Raw genomic sequence first — 23,016 nt, forward strand, 5'->3', positions numbered from 1 at the left:
CAAAATTTCCAAAGGGGGAGTTTGTTGGTTCTATGAATTGGCATCAATTTTGGTAAAACTTAGTGTTATCACAAGAAGTCATGCTTGTAGTCTTGGCATGTGAAATATTCTGTTTCCCAAAAAGGAATGATTCGCTGCTATTTCTTAGGGTATACGTAATAAATAGAATTATGGTTTCATGCTGCCCAGGCCCATTTAGAAAGCCTCTATTTAAAGACTATGTAAACCCTGTTTTATACATAGGAAAGACGAACGTGAAGTGAGTGAGGATTAGGGGTTTTAGTCTTGTGTGAGTTTGTGAATTGTCAGCCATTCATCCATCTTGTTGATGTGTGAATTGGACTGAGTTTTTGAGTTGTAATTTGTCCACTCTAAGCTTTGAAGTACGAGTGTATTTGTTCACTTGATTGAAGCTTTTAAGCAAGATCAAGTGTGTGTCCTTGAAGTGTGTCTTCTTTCTTTTTGGTATTTGTTCTAGTATCACTGCTGTGATTGAGGGGGAGTGAGTAGGAACTCATGTTTAAGAGTTCTTAGATAGAAATCACACGGGTAGAGATTAGGTGAAAAGAATGTAACTTGAAGTTGTTTGCTGAGAGTCTTTGAACTAATTCTATTTATTGGATTTCATTCATGGCTTGATAGCCCCAAGCGTAGGTGTGTTTGCACCGAACTGGATTAACAATTGCTTGTGTCGTTTTTCAATTGCGGCGTTTTTCAATTATTTCCTGATTTCTGGTGACCGTGTGTTTTGTTGTTTGTTTTAGCCAAAAATTTCTAAAGGGGGAGTTTGTTGGTTCTATGAATTGGCATCGATTTTGGTAAAACTTAGTGTTATCACAAGAAGTCATGCTTGTAGTCTTGGCATGTGAAATATTCTGTTTCCCAAAAATGAATGATTCGCTGCTATTTCTTAGGGTATACGTAATAAATAGAATTATGGTTTCATGCTGCCAGGCCCATTTAGAAAGCCTCTATTTAAAGACTATGTAAACCCTATTTTATACATAGGAAAGACGAACGTGAAGTGAGTGAGGATTAGGAGTTTTAGTCTTGTGTGAGTTTGTGAATTGTGAGCCATTCATCCATCTTGTTGATGTGTGAATTGGACTGAGTTTTTGAGTTGTAATTTGTCCACTCTAAGCTTTGAAGTACGAGTGTATTTGTTTACTTGATTGAAGCTTTTAAGCAATATCAATTGTGTGTCCTTGAAGTGTGTCTTCTTTCTTTTTGGTATTTGTTCTAGTATCACTGATGTAATTGAGGGGGAGTGAGTAGGGTCTCATGTTTAAGAGTTCTTAGATAGAAATCACACGGGTAGAGATTAGGTGAAAAGAATGTAACTTGAAGTTGTTTGCTGAGTGTCTTTGAACTAATTCTATTTATTGGATTTCCTTCCTGGCTTGATAGCTCCCAGCATAGGTGTGTTTGCATCGAACTGGATTAACAATTGCTTGTGTCGTTTTTCAATTGCGTCATTTTTGTATTATTTCTTGATTTCTTGTGATCGTGTGTTGTGTTTTTTTGTTTTAGCCAAAAATTTGCCAAGGGGGAGTTTGTTGGTTCTATGAATTGGCATCAATTTTGGTAAAACTTAGTGTTATCACAAGAAGTCATGCTTGTAGTCTTGGCATGTGAAATATTCTGTTTCCCAAAAAGGAATGATTCGCTGCTATTTCTTAGGGTATACGTAATAAATAGAATTATGGTTTCATGCTGCCCAGGCCCATTTAGAAAGCCTCTATTTAAAGACTATGTAAACCCTATTTAATACATAGAAAAGACGAACGTGAAGTGAGTGAGGATTAGGGGTTTTAGTCCTGTGTGAGTTTGTGAATTGTGAGCCATTCATCCATCTTGTTGATGTGTGAATTGGACTGAGTTTTTGAGTTGTAATTTGTCCACTCTAAGCTTTGAGTACTTGTGTATTTGTTTACTTGATTGAATCTTTTAAGCAAGATCAAGTTTGTGTCCTTGAAGTGTGTCTTCTTTCTTTTTGGTATTTGTTCTAATATCACTACAGTGATTGAGGGGGAGTGAGTAGGGTCTCATGTCTAAGAGTTCTCTCATAGAAATCACACGGGTAGAGATTAGGTGAAAAAAATGTAACTTGAAGTTGGTTGCTGAGAGTCTTTGAACTAATTCTATTTATTGGATTTCCTTCCTGGCTTGATAGCCCCCAGCGTAGGTGTGTTTGCACCGAACATGACTAACAATTGCTTGTGTCGTTTTTCAATTGCGTCGTTTTTCAATTATTTCCTGATTTCTGGTGACCGTGTGTTTTGTTGTTTGTTTTAGCCAAAAATTTCCAAAGGGGGAGTTTGTTGGCTCTATGAATTGGCATCAATTTTGGTAAAACTTAGTGTTATCACAAGAAGTCATGCTTGTAGTCTTGGCATGTGAAATATTCTGTTTCCCAAAAAGGAATGATTCGCTGCTATTTCTTAGGGTATACGTAATAAATAGAATTATGGTTTCATGCTGCCAGGCCCATTTAGAAAGCCTCTATTTAAAGACTATGTAAACCCTGTTTGATACATAGGAAAGACGAACGTGAAGTGAGTGAGGATTAGGCGTTTTAGTCTTGTGTGAGTTTGTGAATTGTGAGTCATTCATCCATCTTGTTGATGTGTGAATTGGACTGAGTTTTTGAGTTGTAATTTGTCCACTCTAAGCTTTGAAGTACGAGTGTATTTGTTTACTTGATTGAAGCTTTTAAGCAAGATCAATTGTGTGTCCTTGAAGTGTGTCTTCTTTCTTTTTGGTATTTGTTCTAGTATCATTGCTGTGATTGAGGGGGAGTGAGTAGGGTCTCATGTTTAAGAGTTCTTAGATAGAAATCACACGGGTAGAGATTAGGTGAAAAGAATGTAACTTGAAGTTGTTTGCTGAGAGTCTTTGAACTAATTCTATTTATTGGATTTCCTTCCTGGCTTGATAGCCCCCAGCGTAGGTGTGTTTGCACCGAACTGGATTAACAATTGCTTGTGTCGTTTTTCAATTGCGTCGTTTTTGAATTATTTCTTGATTTCTTGTGATCGTGTGTTCTGTTGTTTGTTTTAGCCAAAAATTTGCCAAGGGGGAGTTTGTTGGTTCTATGAATTGGCATCAATTTTGGTAAAACTTAGTGTTATCACAAGAAGTCATGCTTGTAGTCTTGGCATGTGAAATATTCTGTTTCCCAAAAAGGAATGATTCGCTGCTATTTCTTAGGGTATACGTAATAAATAGAATTATGGTTTCATGCTGCCCAGGCCCATTTAGAAAGCCTCTATTTAAAGACTATGTAAACCCTGTTTTATACATAGAAAAGACGAACGTGAAGTGAGTGAGGATTAGGGGTTTTAGTCCTGTGTGAGTTTGTGAATTGTGAGTCATTCATCCATCTTGTTGATGTGTGAATTGGACTGAGTTTTTGAGTTGTAATTTGTCCACTCTAAGCTTTGAAGTACTTGTGTATTTGTTTACTTGATTGAAGCTTTTAAGCAAGATCAAGTTTGTGTCCTTGAAGTGTGTCTTCTTTCTTTTTGGTATTTGTTCTAGTATCACTACTGTGATTGAGGGGGAGTGAGTAGGGTCTCATGTTTAAGAGTTCTTAGATAGAAATCACACGGGTAGAGATTAGGTGAAAAGAATGTAACTTGAAGTTGTTTGGTGAGAGTCTTTGAACTAATTCTATTTATTGGATTTCCTTCCTGGCTTGATAGCCCCCAGCGTAGGTGTGTTTGCACCGAACTAGATTAACAATTGCTTGTGTCGTTTTTCAATTGCGTCGTTTTTCAATTATTTCTTGATTTCTTGTGATCGTGTGTTCTGTTGTTTGTTTTAGCCAAAATTTGCCAAAGGGGGAGTTTGTTGGTTCTATGAATTGGCATCAATTTTGGTAAAACTTAGTGTTATCACAAGAAGTCATGCTTGTAGTTTTGGCATGTGAAATATTCTGTTTCCCAAAAAGGAATGATTCGCTGCTATTTCTTAGGGTATACGTAATAAATAGAATTATGGTTTCATGCTGCCTAGGCCCATTTAGAAAGCCTCTATTTAAAGACTATGTAAACCCTATTTTATACATAGAAAAGACGAACGTGAAGTGAGTGAGGATTAGGGGTTTTAGTCCAGTGTGAGTTTGTGAATTGTGAGCCATTCATCCATCTTGTTGATGTGTGAATTGGACTGAGTTTTTGAGTTGTAATTTGTCCACTCTAAGCTTTGAGTACTTGTGTATTTGTTTACTTGATTGAAGCTTTTAAGCAAGATCAAGTTTGTGTCCTTGAAGTGTGTCTTCTTTCTTTTTGGTATTTGTTCTAATATCACTACAGTGATTGAGGGGGAGTGAGTAGGGTCTCATGTCTAAGAGTTCTTAGATAGAAATCACACGGGTAGAGATTAGGTGAAAAAAATGTAACTTGAAGTTGGTTGCTGAGAGTCTTTGAACTAATTCTGTTTAGTGGATTTCCTTCCTGGCTTGGTAGCCCCCAGACGTAGGTGTGTTTGCACCGAACTGGGTTAACAATTGCTTGTGTCATTTTTCAATTGTTTCCTGATTTTTATTCTGTTCATATTTCACTTGTTGTTCAGATATTATTGTCGTGACATTACCTTCGACATCTCATATCTTATTCCAGAACTTCAATTGGTATCAGAGCAGGCATCCTGCTCTGGTTCTGGGTGAGATCTTGGGACGTTACTTTTTGGTACTAATGTCAGAGACGGAGGATCTATAAACAGACCACAATTCTGGATGGATCTAACTATGATTACTGGAAACCTCGGACGGTAGCCTTCTTGAAATCTTTGGACAATAAGGATTGGAAAGTTGTTCTAACAGGCTGGGAACATCCTTTCATTACTGAGGATGGAAAAGTTACAACTGAAGAAGCCTGAGGGAGAATGGACCAAGGAGGAGGATGAATTAGCTCTTGGACACTCTAAAGCATTGAATGCTATATTCAATGGGATTGATAAGAACATCTTCAGACTGGTGAACAATTGTGAGGTGGGTAAAGATGCTTGGGATATTCTCAAAACCACTCATGAAGGTACCTATAGAGTGAAGATGTCTAGATTGCAGCTTCTTACCACCAAGTTTGAAAATTTGAGGATGAAAGAAGATGAGAGTATTAATGATTTCCATATGAATATTCTTGAGATTGCTAAATCCTCAGGTGCCCTGGGTAAGAAGATGTCAGATGAAAAGCTTATGAGGAAAATTCTCAGGTCACTTCCCAAAAGATTTGCCATGAAAGTGATAGCCATAGAAGAATCTCAAGATATCTGAAAGATGAGAGTGGATGAGCTAATTGGATCCATCCAAACATTCTAGTTGGGAATGAGTGATGGATCTGAAAAGAAAGTCAAAAGCGTAACCTTTGTGTCCAACACTGAAGATAAAAAGGAAGAACGTAGTCAAGATACTGATGAAGGTATGTCAAATGACTTAGTGCTACTTGGAAGACCATTCAATAAAATCCTGAAGAGGATGGATGTGAAGTCAAAGTCTAATGTCAAGAGCAACTCATCTGATATCAATAGGTTCAATGATGCTGGAAGAAGAACAAGATCTGAAGAAATATTGAAACAGAACAAAGGAATTCAGTGCCATGAATATGAAGAGTATGGTCACATTAGAGCTGAATGTGGGACCTATCTCAAGAAACAGAAGAAGAGTCTTGCTGCTACTTGGTCCGATGATGACTCTGAAAGTGAAACAGAAGGAGAATCTGCCAATCTTGTGATTGTCTTGACTGGGAGATGTGATCCTGATGAAAATTCCAGTGATGATGAATTAACCTTTGATGAATTAGCTACTTCTTAAAGGAAGTTGTGTTTTAGAAGTGAAGAAGTGTGTCAACAAGTGGAAAATCATAAGAAACTAATAACCCAACACGAGGTTGAGAAGAGAGAACACTTAGAAACCTTTCCTAATTTGAAGATTGAAGCCTTGTTCCTGAATTCCAAACTAGATGAGATGACTAAGTTTGTCAAAATGTTAAACAGTGGATCTGACACCTTAGACAAAATCCTTTAGGCTAGAAAGATGACAAGAGACATGACTGGCCTTGGGTTCAATGAATCTTCTCCTGATTGTAGTCCCTCTGAAAGCAAACCAAAGATGTCACATCAGGTGTCTCAACATCCCAAGGGAAGACAACATAAGCACTCAAAAGGAAAACACCAAAGATGGAGATGTCATTTCTGTGGGAAATTTGATCACATAAAACCATTCTGCTTTAGCCTATATGGTTATCCCAGTCCTACTCATCAACCTAGACTCAAACAACACATCTCTTCTAACAGAAAACAGTGGGCTCCTAGGGTTGGTGCTACTAACTTGATATCTCACACTTTTTTCAGAGTCTCAGCCAAAGAAGATTGGTACTTTGACAGTGGATGCTCCAGACACATGATTGGAAGCAAAAATCTGCTGGTTGACCTTCAATCTCATGTCACCAGCTATGTAACTTTTGGTGATGGAGCAAAGGGTGAAATCAAGGGGATTGGAAAGCTAAACTGCTATGGAGTTCCTAACCTTGATAATGTGTTGCTTGTTAAAGGATTGACTGCAAACTTGATAAGCATCAGTCAACTAGGTGATCAAGGTCTCAATTTGAACTTCACAAAAACTGAATGCTTGGTTACTAATGCAAAAAGTGAAGTGATCATGAGAGGAGTCAGATCTAAGGACAACTGCTACATGTGGATTCCTCAAGAAACTAGCTATTCATCAATATGTGCTCTAGCTAAAGAAGAAGAAATGAAACTATGGCATCAAAAACTGGGTCATCTGCATCTTAAAGGGATGAAGAGGATGATATATGTTGAAGCTATCAGAGGAATCCCAAAATTAAAGATTGAATAAGGAAGAGTATGTGGTGAATGTCAGATTGGAAAGTATTGGTGGAAAAAGGTATGCTTATGTTGTGGTGGCTGACTTCTCCAGATATACTTGGGTGAACTTTATAAGGGAAAAATCTAATGTGTTTGATGTGTTCAAAGACCTTTGCCAAAGACTTCAAAGAGAAAGAGAGAATCATGTTATCAGAATCAGAAGTGATCATGGGAAAAAATTTGAAAATAGTAAATTTGCTGATTTCTGCTCATCTGAAGGGATTGGACATGAGGTCTCTTCTCCCATTGGGGAAAGGAGAAAAGATAAACTTTTTCTGCTTAAGTGACTGACACTCTACCATTGAAGGAGGACAGACACACCAAATCTGCATGGGGACATAACGTCACCAAAGCAGGGGATCAGAATAAACATCAAATGTGATAAGATGCACAATGAGATATCTGATAATTTTTTTATGCATGCATATGCATGAGTATGTATATGATCATGCTGACAAATGAACGCAAAGAATACAAATAACAAAGATTTGAAGCATCACAACCAGACGTTCGACTAATCCCAACAAGATGGAGCACCAACTAGAGAATTTTCTATGGATGAAAATAAATCACTAAGGATATTAAATCTACTCAAAATGAATTCAACTCTAGTTGAGGGAGTGATGGAGAACATGCATGTATCCAATCGTGGCAAACTCTGCGGGGAAAGAAAGCACTACTGAAGAGTATCACCCAATCATGCTGAGGAAAAAAGGGATTTGCCAAGGATCCTATCAAGCCAATGTTGCGGGGAATTTTAAGTCACCACCATATCAAATGGGGGACAACCTTGCAGGTGACATCACCAATACTGCTCAGAACCGAGCGCTATTGGAGAAAGAGCTCCTATCAAGTCACAATCAAGAGATAGAACTCTGAATGAGGATAGCCAATGCTCTACTGGGGATTTCATCAATAAATACTTTTGTGAAGCTCTGGTGGGGATGAAATGATTTGCCAGGGCACATCAAAGACCACAAACTTCCACGGTCATCAAATTCTTCTCGGAGATTACGAAATAAACCAATTCCAAGCCACAACAACAAAATCTACCAGATCTATCAACTCACGCAGAGGAGAAACTGTAATGGCTATGTAATAAATATGTCAGAAATCTAAAGACCAAATAAAGGCTCCAAGATAATCCAGGGTTCATTCATCAAGTCTTAAACTAGGAAATGTAGAAACAAGAACATCTCAGCTGTGGAAAGGTGAATTGTAAAGGAGACCAATCATTCGCTCAGCTGGAAGAAGAATCGTCCACCTACTTTACTAGGGATAATAAATTACTCAAAGAGGAACTTATCAACCATGCTGGGAATGAATGACTAACGTTGGGTGAGAATTAAGTCACCAAATGCTTGGGGAAGACCAACAAGTGCTTCACATAAAGATTTACCGTCCTTGAAATTGTTGTTGACATACCTTTTTGAAATCGATTGCTCTTAAAAGTAAATGCCTTATTATTTTAAGAAAAATGATTATTCATTGATTTATTTATTTCAAAATTATCATCATAAAAATTCAATTTTCAAACTGAAACAAATAAGAGTAGAAATAATTGGATAAAAGCATAACTTTATTTAACAAAATGGTAGTCCGCAAATGGCGAGACTCCATGGATCTTTACAAAGTTTGAAAACGGTAATTTACATAGAAAATGGCTACATTGATTATAATGATCACTACTCTTCCTACCAACTTCAAAATCCACTATGTTTGCCTTTGGTTAAGAATGACGAATCAGAACCAAATGACTGCTCAAAACTACTTTCAAAAATCAGGACCAACCGAATGCAGTTACTTGCCATAATCCCTAATTTTTTCCTAGATTGCCCCAATGTAGGGAATTCTATCTACAAGGATAATTTTTATGTTTTATGTCTCTAACTTTTTCCTGGATCGCCCTTTCCGGTATTCAATCCACCGAGACGCTCATTTTTTCCTAAGTCGTCCTTTCGGGTTTTTAACTTAGCAAGCTGTTCTTTTATTTTTTTAGCCAAAGTATTTCTTGACTACATCGGCATTCATAGTTGTAAGAATGAAAGCACCACCTGAAAAGGCTCTCTTAACAACATATGGACCTTCATAATTAGGAGTCCATTTTCCCCTAGCATTAGGTTTAAAAAATAAGATCTTCTTGAGCACGAGGTCACGTTCTTTGAACACATGAGGCTTAACCTTCTTATCAAAAGTTTTCTTCATTCTCTGCTGATACAATTAACCATGACACATGGCAGTCAATCTCTTCTCTTCAATTAAATTCAACTGGTCATATTTGGTCTGACACCATTCAGTTTCAGCAACTTGGCTTCCATCAAAACACACAATGATGGAATCTCAACCTCCACAGGGAGCACAACTTTCATACCATAAACGAGAGAGAAAGGGGTTACTCCTGTTGAAGTGCGGATGGATGTACGGTACCCATGCAAAGCAAATGGGAGCATCTCATGGCAATCTTTGTATGTTACAACCATCTTCTGAATAATCTTCTTAATATTCTTGTTCGTAGCTTCAACAACCCCATTCATCTTGGGTCTGGAGGGAGAAGAATTATGATATGAAATTTTGAAGCCTTTCCAAAGAACTTCCACCATATTATTATTCAAGTTTGATTCATTATTAGTAATGGTCTTACTTGGCACACCATAACGACATATAATCTGATTCTTGATAAACCTTACAACAACTTGCTTGGTCACATTTGCATATGATGTCACTTCAACCCACTTTATGAAAAGTCAATAGCCACCAGAATGAAATGATGTCCATTCGAAGCTTTGGGCTCAATCATGACAATCATATCAATTCCCCACATGGAGAAGGGCCATGGGGAGGAAATGACATTCAACAGTGTCAGAGGAATATGAATTTTATCTGCCCAAATTTGACACTTGTGGCATTTCTTCACAAACATGTAAGAGTCAAATTCCATTGTCAGCCAATAGTAACTTGCTCTCAACATCTTCTTTGCTAAAGCATGTCCATTGGAATGAGTACCAAAGGAACCTTCATGGACTTTGGTCATCAACAGTTATGCTTCATGCCTATCCACGCATCTGAGCAAAACCATATCGAAATTTCTTTTGTAAAGCACATCACCTTTTAGGTAGAAGTTACCAGCTAATCTTCTCAAAGTCTTCTTATCTTTCAAAGATGCCCCTAGCTGGTAAATCTGACTTTGGAGGAAACATTTGATATCACAATACCACAACTTTTCATCCTTGACTTCTTCTATAGGAACGCATCACAGTCAAATTAGGAACTTCATTCCAAAATTTCACCACAATCATGGAAGCCAGCTTGCAAGAGTATCTGCCATCTACTTTTCATCTCGAGGGATATGAGGAAACTCAACCTTTACAAGAGCATCTGCCATCTGGTATTAAACCGGGTTGGTTCATCTCCTATTCACATTCGATCTGATTTACAACCAAAGTTGAATCTCCATAGACATCAAGATATTTAATTCTGAGATCAATGGCCTCTTCAAGCCCCATAATACAAGTTTCATACTCAGCCATATTGTTTGTACATTTGAAGGTCAATCTAGCTGTAAACGGAAAATGAGTGTCATGAGGAGTAATGATCACTTCCCCAATTCCATTACCATATGAATTAACAGCTCCATCAAATACCATGCCCCAACGGGAACCAGGTTTTGGCCCTTCTTTAAGCAATGGTTCATTATAATCTTTCATCTTCAAGTATAAAATCTCTTAGTAAGGAAAATCATACCGCACTGATTGATAATGTTCAATAGGTTGGTGAGCCAAATGGTCATCCAAGACACTACCTTTATTCGCTTTCTGAGATCGGTATTCAATATCATACTCGGATAACAACATCTTCCAATGAGCAATCCTCCCAATTAAAGCAGGTTTCTAAAAAATGTACTTGATTGGATCCATTTTGGATATCAACCATGTAGTATGATTAAACATATACTGGCGCAGATGCTTAACAGCCCAAGCCAATGCGCAACATGTTTTTTTGAGCGTAGAATACTGAGTCTCACAGTCAGTGAACTTCTTATTGAGGTAGTAGATAGCATATTCTTTCTTCCCAATTTCATCTTGCTAACCAAGAAAACAACCCATACTCTCTTCAAAAACAGTCAAACACATGATCAACAGCCTTCCTTCAACAGGCGGAGACAGAATCGGAGGCTCGAGGAGATATCCTTTGATACTATCAAAAGCTTTCTGGAAATCCTCGGTCCAACCACAAGACTAATATTTCCGAAGAAGCTTGAATATAGGTGCACATGTGGTAGTCATCTGTGATACAAATCTTGAGATATAGTTCAAGCGGCCGAGAAAACCTCTGACTTGCTTCTCAATTTTGAGCTCAGGCATCAACTTCAATACCCTTCTCGCTGACAATGAAGCCTAATAATTTACCAGAATGAACACCAAAAGTACACTTATTAGGATTCAAGCAGAGTTTATATTTCCTCAAACGCCATAATAACTTCAACAAATGCTCAACATGCTTTTCTTCATCACTTGACTTAGAAATCATATCATCAACATAAACTTTAATCTCTTTATGCATCATATCATGAAAAAGAGTGGTCATAGCTCTCTAGTACGTTGCACTAACATTCTTTAAACCGAAAGGCATCACTCTATAACAAAATATTCCATTGGGTGTAATGAATGTGGTCTTCTCCATATCTTCAGGTTCCATCTTGATTTGATTGTAACTGGAAAATCCATCCATAAACGAAAAGACTTTGAACTTAGTTGTATTTTCTTCCATAATAGTAATGTATGGCAGAGGAAAATCATCTTTCAGACTGGCTTTATTCAAATCTATATAATCAACACACATGCGGACTTTTCCATCTTTCTTTGGAACAAGCACAATATTGACCACCCACTGCGGATACTCGGAGGTAACAAGAAAACCAGCATCAACCTGCTTCTATACTTCCTCTTTAATCTTCACTGCCATATCAGGATGAGTTCTTCTCAATTTCTGCTTGACCGTCGGGCATTCTGGCTTCAAAGGCAATCTATGCTCCTCAATATCAGAATCCAAACCAGACATATCTTGATAGGACCAAGCAAACACATCATAATATTTACAAAGAAGATCTATCAACCCCTTCTTAGCTTCTAGATACATTTGTGACCCAATCTTGACTTCCTTCACATCATCATTGGTACCCAAGTTGATTGATTCAATCTGCTCCTCAAACGGGTAAATGGATTTTTCCTCATGCTAAAGAAGACGGGATAATTCATCGGATACTTCTCCATAATCATTCTCTTCCTCGGCTTTAAATATAAGGAAATCAATGTTTGGAGAGAGAGTACGGTCATTATATTCAATGGGTTTGAGAATCAACCTGCATAATGATTTGATATTTTGATTTTAGAGAAATGGAGTGTAAATAAATATTATACAGATGGAAAGATTATTATTTATGTATGTTTTTTGTGATTACCAATTTTCAGAAAAAGGAAAAAGCAAAAATAAAACATCATAGATGTGGATGAATAAAATTGCCTTTTATTGATGATAATAAGAAAATGCCCGATAATGTTCACTTCTCCCTTAGGCATAGGAGAAGGATTTTCTAAAAATAATAAAGCAACAAATTACTTCGAGCGATGCATAGCAATAGGAACATCAACAACAACCCAATTGTTGCAAGTTTGGTCGTGCATTACAAAGTTGGTGAAAGCCTCATCACCATTGTCTTCAATAATGGCAATTGAGTGTTGATCATTCCCATGAATGAACCCTCCACTGCGTAAAATTGGTTGCATAACCTTGACATTGGCATCGAGCGGCCCTGGTTGAAATCTCATCCATGCTTCATTCTTATTCTCAGCGACTTCCACAACACGGCCCCACTTATCAATACTTTCTGCCTGAATAGCGTCATGTGCATCTTTTAGAGAAGACATGGGTGCCCCAGTTTTCTTTAATTCATCAGCAATGGACAAAGCTTAGAACAACGTTCCAAATTCCTCCTCGGCATCAACGTAAGTAAAGGATGATAAATGGATCACTAATAATGCCTTCTCTCCACCCACAACGACAAGCTTGTTGTTCTTCACAAATTTCAGCTTTTGGTGTAGAGTAGACGTCACAGCGCCAGCTTCATGAATCCAAGGCCTTCCCAATAAACAACTATAGGCCGGGTGGATATCCATTACCTTAAAAGTAATTTGAAAATCACTCGGACTTATCTTCACTGGAAGGTCCACTTCTCCAATGACAGTTTTACGAGAACCGTCAAACATTTTAACAATCACGCCACTATACCTCATCAGGGCGCCTTGATAGGAAAGTCTTTCTAGGGTTGACTTTGGCAACACATTCAATGATGACCCATTTTCAACGAAAACATTGGACAAAGCGTCCTCTTCAGAGTTCATTGAAATGTGAAACGCCAAATTGTGATTCCCACCTTCCTCGGGAAGTTCTTCATCACAAAAGCTCAGGTTGTTACAAGTAATATTAGAAACAATGTGGTCAAACTGATCCATAGTAACATCGTGTTCAACATAAGCTTGTTCTAACATTTTCTGCAATGCTTCTCCGTGCGCCTCAAAATTCATCAACAATGACAGCACCGAGATCTTTGACGGGGTTTGGAGCAGCTGCTCCACAATGTTAGGTTCACTTCTTTTTATTAGTCGTAACACCTCATAATCATCGTTAGTCTTCAATTTATTGGATTCAGCATACTGACACATTGGAGCACTAACCGGATCAAGTGTAGGAATCTCTGCCTTCTTTCCTATTGACACGTCTTCCGCAACTTTCGGAAACACTAGACTGAATACCCGACCACTGTAGGTCACCTTCGCAATATTTGCAATATTTACCACTGAGTCTACAACTGGTAGAGGAACCTCTTGACCATTCTCAATCATTGTGGCATTATACTGATATGGCACAACTTTATCAGATGCATAGGAGATAGGGCCCACTAACCGTATAACCAACGACGATGCCGATCTGTTGACATTACTGATGTTGCTGCTATCAAATTGAATGACTACCTGCTCAAGGGTCTTGAAGACCAGCACTATTACGTTCACATCATCTCCCATATCCCTTGACTGTTGAATCTGGATAACATTCTCATCCATCAACTTTTGAATATTGTAGCGGGGTTTTCGTTACCTTTAGGTTTATTAACTAAACCAAAAGTCAACATACAATTCGAGTCACCACCGCACTTTTATTTGTCCAAAGGAAAGGGTAAAAGGCGAACAAAATCCAAGTAAGAAGTTTTTCAAATAAAAATGTCAGAGGTCTAGGTAAGGGGATTGGTTATGAAATGGGAAGGTTTTACGCATCCAAAACATCCTTAATACTCTAAGGGAACCCTTTTTGCAAATATGTGTTGTAGGTTGGTATTTGTGAAAAGATTTGTACAAAAGATTGGAGGGATGAGAAGAGAATAGGTTATATTTACAAATTTTGTTTGAATGGATGAACCCATTGCCTACGTACCATCACAAAGGAGGATCAAAACCTCGTAGTTCAGGGTTAAAATCTCAAAGATTGGTGAATTGATTTTAATCAAAAGCCTTAAGGTCTTTTGTTATCAAAGGGAGAAAACTCAACCTAAACCAACAATCCACCATGTGAGGAAGGCTTCAACATGCTAGTGAGGGGTTAACCCTATAATGGGCATGGAAGACTTATAATCCAACACTAAGGATGAGGTGATATTTAGATCAACCACTATGATAACTCAAACCTATGACTAATGTTTTGAAAAGGTTTTAACAAGTGGCCATTGGAACCACAAAAAACAACTTGAAATGAGTTATATTTACAAGTTAAAGTTATTTACTAAATGAATTCAAAGTTCGATTAAAGTTTATTTACAATGAGTATTTATGAAGATGGTTTTGAAAAGTCAAATGCCTAAGGCCTAGGTTTCTAATTTGAAACAAATTCAAAGTTTTGAAAATGATTTTTGGCTTGGTTTGAGTGGGGAGAAGAAGAGAAGGGTTATTCCTAAAGCATACAAAGATAAGAGGGGAAAGAAAAAACCTTGGAGTTCCTTTTCTTGGAGTCATAGAGATGACTCAAGATGCTCCTTTCCTTTGGATTTAGCACACAAAACAAGCTATCAATAATTTGAATTCAAGTTCCTAGGATCTCCATTTGGCGTGACTCTTAACTTGGCTATTCATGACAATGGTCCTCTTTTCACATTCTTAAGATGGGATCCCTATCACACAAAAACAAATATCAAAAAGTTCACAACACAATAAAGGGAATGGACAAAGAATAAGTTTGAGGAGAAGTCCTTTGAAGTCAACTTTGAATTCTAGCATTCTAAAGGCATGAAGCCTAGTTGCTCTTCAACAAATTTTTGCATTCTAAAGGCATGAGGCTTAGTTTCTCTTGAACTCCTTTAAGCATGGGTAAATCATAATTCTAAGTCCTTTCTCCTTTTGCATTTGGTTCACATCAAAACAAACACAAACAACACAAAATAGCAATATATTTATATACAATAATGGGCTCAAATGAGCAAAAGAAAAAATGACATAAACATAAAATATGTGCTCAAGTGAGCAAAGATGAAAATCAATATGAATAATGAGCAAGAAATAAATGACATTAAAAGTAGATGGCAAGAAATTAAAAGCTCAAATTAAAGTTAGTAGTTAGTAAGGTTATGTTAGCTTGTCATAAGACAATGTAATGCTATTGTAGCGGGGTATTCGTTACCATTAGAGATATTGACTAAATCTAAGGTAAATCATACAAGTCGAGTCGCCACCGCACTTCTATTTATCCAAAGGAATGGTTAGAAAGCGAACAAAAACCTAAAAGTTTTATCAAATCGAAAACTAGTAAAAATGTCAGAGATCTGGGTAAGGGGGTTGTTATGCAATGGGAAGGTTTTAAGCACCCAAAACATCCTAGGTACTCCTAGGGAGCCCTTTTCATATTTTTTGTAAGGTTGGTATTTTGTGAAAAACTTGTTTGTGCAAACATGATTGAAGAGGTGAGAAGAGAATGTACAAGTTTATTTACATTTTGTGTTTGGATGGATGAACCCATTGCTTACGTACCATCTTAAAAAAGATTAGGTTCAAAACCTCGTAGTTCGGGGTAAAAATCTCAAAGATGAGTTGGTGAATTGATTGGTCCAAAAGCCTTAAGGTCTTTAGTTATGCAAGGGAGAAAACTCAACCAAAAAACCACAATCCACCATGTGAGGATATCTTCAACATGCTAGTGAGGGGTTAACCCTATAATAAGCATGCAAGCCTCATTGTCCATCACTAAGGATGTAGGTGAGTATCATATCTACCTCAAGGATAACTCAAACCTAACAGCTAAAGGTTATAAAAATTTGATTAAGAAAGTGGCCATTGAAACCAGAAAAAGACATTTGAATGGGTTATATGGTCAAAGTGGATTTAAAGATTCAATTCAAAATAAGTACTATGAAAAGAAAGTTTGAAAATCAAAAGCATAAGGCTTAGGTTTCTAATGTTTGAAAACAAAGGTTAAATGTTTGCACAAAAGTTTTGGCTTGGGTTAAAGTGGAGAGAAGAAGAAGAATGGCTAAAGTCCTAAACATACAAGAGGTAAGGGACAAGAAGCAAAACCACAAATGAAGTTCCTCTCTTGAGACCATATTGATGATCCAAGTAGCTTCCATCCTTTTGAATAAGCAATCACATAAGTATAAACTCAACCAATCAATAATCAAATGAACTCTGGAAAAGTTCCTCAAATGTATCTTGGATCTCTCTCTCTTAGAAGCTCATGGCAATGGTTCCTCAATTTGAATCAAGGTGGAATCCCTAGCACAAGAACACACACATTAAAAGATTCTAGCAAACAAACAAGGAATGGACAAGAAGAGTTTAGAAGTTGGTCCTTTCATGGTCATCTTTCAACATTAAGCATTCTAAAGGCCCAATGCCTAGTTGCTCTTTGACTCCAAATTTGCATAGGGAAGGTCCTAATGTCTAAGTCCATTTTGTCCAATTCTTTGCATTGTGGTCAACAATAATCAAAACAAAACACAAGCACAATAGTATATACACAATTATGTGCTCAAGTGAGCAAAAGGCAAATTGCATTAACATAAACATGTGCTCAAGTGAGCAAAGGAAAAAGCAAATGAATAATATGTACAAGAATAATAAATTGCATAAAATGTAAAGTGCAAAAAAGTAAATGTTAATGGTTAATGGTTAATGTTAGTAGTTAGTGTGCCATAAGGCAAATTTAGCGCTATGTTAACCAATCGTAATTGGACTTATGTAGAAGTCACAACTATCGGAGGGCGGTCAATAATAATGTAGGCAACAACACAAGTTAGAAGTCTTGATTAGTGAACCAAGTTTCAGCAACTTGTCATGCCAAAAAGAAGAAGAGAATTGATCTTGTATTGGTTTAAGTCCTTTGCATGATTTAGCAAGTAACCTATCCTTAATACAAATCCATTCACTAGATCATTTGATCAAGATGAATTAGATTTGGATTGAGGAAGATTAAGCCTCCCTAATCAATGCTAACTTATCAACCTTTAACTCATTGATAAAAAAGAAAGAAGAAGAAGAAGGAGATGAATAATGGAAATGAAAATGAAAAGAATAAAAAGCATTAAATGAAATAGAATGTATCAATCAACAAGTGTTGACTAATGACATTGAGGATCATGGTCAAACAATCAAAAATAGAAATGAGATGAAGATTGGAAGTCAAGACATGAACAAAATATTTTTGGCATTTTTAATATTAAAAATAAACTTGAATTAAAATATTAAAGAAAGGTCAAACTTCAAAATCACTTCAAATCAACTTTGAAAAGTCCAAGTGATTTATCCCAAGTCCAACAAGGTCAAACAAAGTTTGACAAAAAATTTCAGCATTTTTAAAAGTCAGAAACTACTTTTAATCAATTAAAAATGAATAAAAATAACCTAATTGAACTAAAATCTCAAATAAATCTCAAATCAATTAAAAAATTGATGAGAACATTTTTCATAGATCCATCATCATTCAAATAGGTTGAGATTTTTTTTTGTATTTTTTGAATATCAAAAACTATTTAAAATGAATTAAAAATAACCAGAAAAGAGAAAATTCACAAAATATATCAAATGATGAAATAAAAAATATTAAAAATCATTTTTAGAAACTAGAATTAAAAAGAGAAATAATGCAATTGGTCCCATATTTTTTGGATTAAAAATGAAAGAGTTATGGTAGGCCTTAGTCAGAAAAAAGGAGAGGCGTCTGATCAAGCCTCATTAATTGACGTGGCTGATCAGACGCTCCACATGTGCGCGCTCATGGTAGGCCTTAGTCAACTGAGTAACTTGTGGAAATAAAAAAAGTCATAAGATCCAAGAGCCATGATTCAATCTGGAAATCATCATCAACGGCTGGGATTCAAACTGGCAAACGGACAGTGGTGTACACCACCGTCTTCTCCGGCGAGCATGGAGATTCCGGCCAGAGTTGCAGGTGATAAAAACTTGATGAAAACGAGCGATCCTCATATCATTGGAAAGCTGGGATGATGTACATCACCCTTGTACCACTAGTTTCTCTTCTAGATCCCCATAGTAAGAGAAGTCAAAAGGAAAAAAATATGGTGTTCATGCTGAACTTCATGGATTTGTAAAATTAAAAGCACCACCAAGTTGCCTCTTTTGAGAGGACTTCAGCCAAGCAAAAGGACATAAGAAACAAGCTATAAATGAAGAGTTTCGAAGCAAATAAGTTTAAACATCAACCTTTTAAATACAGATTTATGGAGCACGATCCTTCAACACACTTGCTTGCAGCTTGTTCTGGAGATGGAAATGAGACAAGGCTAAGGAATTAGAGTCCAATAATCAACCAAGGAAGTTGAGAATTGGATCTGAAAATTTCAAGTGAAAAAAGTAAAATTCCTTTAGAGTATGGTTTGGAATGATTTCTGCAGCATTTCAGATTGATTCAAGGATCCCAATTGAATGAGATGGTGCTTCTATTTATAGATGGAATGTCAAGGCAAGGGTGATCAAATGCGTGTGCATGAAGTTGGGTCCTCCATGCATGGGCCTGTACAGGCGCATGTGAGGCCCAAGATCAAATGCAAATGCAAGCTGAGCTCATTCTGAAGTGAAATGGACGTGCAATTTGCAAGGCATTTTCTTGTGCATGAAACTTTCACATGAATTCCATAATTATGCCTAAATGTTCACCTCTTCGAAAATACCAATTAGAAAATCCAAACATAAGCACATGGGTAATGGTTAGAAAGGTCTTGACATAAGGAACAAATTTTATGTTGGACAAAAACTCATTTGAAGTGTGGAAATTTATGAAAACAGACCATGATGTTCAAAGTGCAAAACATGCCTTTGAGAATTTTGTCAAATTGAACCAACTTCAAGCCCTTCTGTTTTGATGATGCAAGCCTTAAATGGAAAAACCTCTAACATACAAGTTGTAGATCATTTCAAGTCAATCAAGATGGACTTAAATTTTGCATCATTTGGATTTTTTATGAAGAAGTTATGGGCACTTGAAGTTGGACTTTTTTGCCTTTCAATGCATTTGGTCCAAAGTGACCTATAATGTTTTGCATTATCACATGTATTTATTTTGGGATTTTGAATTTTCGTTCAACATAACATTTGAAGTAGACCCAATAAGCTTTCCAATTCATTTAATCTCACATCAAAATCATGAAAAATGAATGAGTTATGTTCTTGGGAAGTTGACTCAAAATTAGTGTTTCAGTCAAAATGACCTATAATGTCTTGGAATGGGAGATGACCTTCCAAGCTTAAAATAAATTTTTGATGAACATGAAAGTTGTTCATATTGTCCTTATGAACATTGTTTCCTTTGGGATCATCTCCATTTGACCAACACATCAAAAGTTAGGTCTCAATGCATTTCACAATAATCAGATGATTTGATTGATCAACTTCTCAAATCCAGAACTCATATCTTGATGAATTGATGATTGAGGACACTTTGGACCAAATGCATGAAATGATGAATTAAAGAACTTCCCTTGATTGTATTTGACCATGGGCTGAGGTTGCTTCATGAGCAAGGCACAATTGGTACATAGATGAATTAGGGTTTCCTTGGGAGACAAACCTCAAACCCTTTGACTTGATTTAATCAAAATGATGAATTAAGATGCTAGGGAGGCATATTTGGTGGATGAGAACTTTGGGAACCATTGCCATGCTTGCCTTTATCTTCTCTTGGCCATATCTTTGCACCAATGATCTCCTAGAAGCTTCGGGCCTTGTGATTGCTCAAGCTACAAACAAGAAATGCTAGTGACATATTTTTGTGCTTTTGGTTATTAAATAAAATGAGAAAAGAAATGATATATAATTCAAGCATGCTTGGTGATTTCAAACCACTCACAAGAGGTCTCAACCAAAGGTAAAAGGAACCAAGATGCTTATGATCCTTGAGGCTTTGCAGATGCAATGTTATGATGTCATGGGGGATCTTAGGGCCAAAATTGGGGTCTTACAGATGCCCCTATTTAAGGCCATTCTAGCCGGAGAAGTGAAGGTTAAAATCTTCGTTTCGACGAGGTAGAATGGGCTTAAATAATAACAAAGAGACGAATTTTGGCCCCTAAGAAACCTCATGATGCAGATGTATGTATGAAAATGGTAACACTTTGTGGAGATATATGTCCACAAAGAAAGAAATAAGGAATAACCAAAAAATACCCTGGAGTAACACACTCATAGATGGGATAGAGACTCTAGGGACTTTACTGGGGAGCAAAGGGATAAAAATGCGTGAGCAGGTCACAACTTGATTCTTCAAAGGTCTTGAGAATCATCTTATCTGCAAGGATATATCACCATCATCGTGGTTCTATCATCATCAACGGTTTCAGAGTTCATCCTCAAGTTCCTCTGGATTAGGGTTGTGACCTCTGGTCAACCCTGATCAGTGCAATTCTTCCAACTAGGGTTTCTCAAAGAGATGAGGTATTTTCTTAGTATGAGGATCACATGATTATTATAAGGAGCTTACATGAGCAAGGGTTTCATTTTGAAGAAATTTCACCAAGTGGTACAGGCTCAAGTTGATAAAGACATTTCAAGGTCATCTAAGGACCAATAGTCAACTGTGCAGTCAACTGAGGGCTATGAGGTGGGGAAATGAGTTGAGACACCTCAATCATGTTCAAATGGGGTCTATTCATCATTCTAAACATCCATCTTGAAGATTCAAAGGTCATGGCAAAAGTTACTAAAAATGGAAAATGACCTATAATTCAAAGTTTCCAAATTTGGCAAGTTTTTGGTTCACTTTCAACTTGACTTTTCAGTATCAAAGGAGGTTCAAATGGATTTTTGGTGAACATGGAAGTTGTAGATCTTTGTCTCCACTTTCCAAAAAGTCCTAATTCATGTAAATATGATGAATGGTTGTGGAGTTATGGTCATTTGATCACAAGGTGTGCATGGAAATTCAAAATGGCATAACTTTTGATATAATGCTTCAAATTGGTTCATTCTTTTTGCAAAGTGCTTCTCATTTCAAGGCATCTCAAATTGATTTCATTTGACTCAATTGTGCAAGCTAAGCCTCAAGGAATCGTGGTCAAAAGTCACATTATTTCACATTTGTTCTAAGGATGATATTATGCTACAAATCAAAATTCATAAAGAACCAAGGCAAGGCTTCGCTTCAGCCTTCTTCATAGACCATATTTGAGTAAAAATGAGCCCTTGCCATGCATGAGAGAGGCATGTATGCTCCTTGTTTCACACATGTTCTAAATGAAGCAAATCTTCACCATTAATTCTTGGCTTAAGATGCAAGCTAAACACCCTTCAAATCCTGACCCTTGGTTGCTCTTGAGTGGATTAAAATCCTAGCATGGGGCTGAGCACGTGCATTATGGCCATGGGGACTCAATTTGCATTTTTGCAATTTGCTTAATAACTCACTAATCATGATTAGTAAATGGCTAAAATGATTATTAGTGTTATTAGCAAGGAGTATAAATAGAGAAACCCTAATCATAAACCTCATAACTACCATTTCAGATCTAGAATTCAAGAAATTCTCTCAATTTCACTCTCTCCTTTTGCTGATTTTAGGTTATAGGATTGAAGATCTTGTTGTGTAGGTCATGAATATATGATTAGAATTGAGATTGAGTGAGTATTAAGGATTTTGTGGTAACTGGAAGTTTGGATCTGAAAACTTCTCTTCTTCAATTTGCAAAATCTAGGAGGAATTAGGAGAAATTAATGTGATATTTGGAACCAACATGGAAAACTGAGCGGAATGGTGTTGGTCTAGTGAATTTCTGGGAATTTTTATGATGGCGCCGCGGTGGGAGCCACCGTGAGCTCATCGGGGAAGACGACCGGAGTGGAGCTCCGACGTCTGTGTTATTTTAGGGTTTTGCTGATGTAGGCGCCATGTGGTGCAAGGCGTGGCAGAGTGATTGAATGAGATGTGCTTGACCAAGGCCACGCGAGCGCTGAAGGATGACTGGATTAATGAAACAGTGTGTTTCATTAGTTTAAACGTGGACCGTTGATTTCAAAAGCGCGCCAGATCCAATGGCTTGTGTTTTTTCCTGATTAATTCAAATAATTCGTTTCCCTCCACTTTCTATTTCATATTTCAATTATTTTGGTCATTTTGTTTAATTCATAAAAAATACAAAAATTGTCCAATTGAGTCCCAATTTTTTTTCCATAGTTTTGTATTGGTGTCTACTTTTTTATGGTGCTAAATTCAATAATTTTTTATGTCTGGATTTTTGTGTGGGAATTTTTGAATCAATGTTGTGCCAAATTGACCTAGTGCATTCAATGTAGTGAAATCCTCAATTTTGAACCTTTTGATCCACTCTTTTGCATACATGACATTCATACATGACATGAATTATTGGTCACTGGTTTGGATTTTTTTCTCACATGTTATCATCATTTTTGACACATAGAGAAAAATGTGACAATTTGTGTCACATTTTTGACACTGACTTGGTGCATTTTTGTTCACATAGCATTTGCATCATTCTGGACTTGATCTTTTGCATATTGAACATTCATGGCATAGGGAACTTATACAAAAATACCAAAGTCATTTCATGCATTTCTGATTTGATATGAA

Source organism: Lathyrus oleraceus, chromosome 2 (genome assembly GCF_024323335.1).
Source record: "Lathyrus oleraceus cultivar Zhongwan6 chromosome 2, CAAS_Psat_ZW6_1.0, whole genome shotgun sequence".
NCBI lineage: Eukaryota > Viridiplantae > Streptophyta > Magnoliopsida > Fabales > Fabaceae > Lathyrus > Lathyrus oleraceus.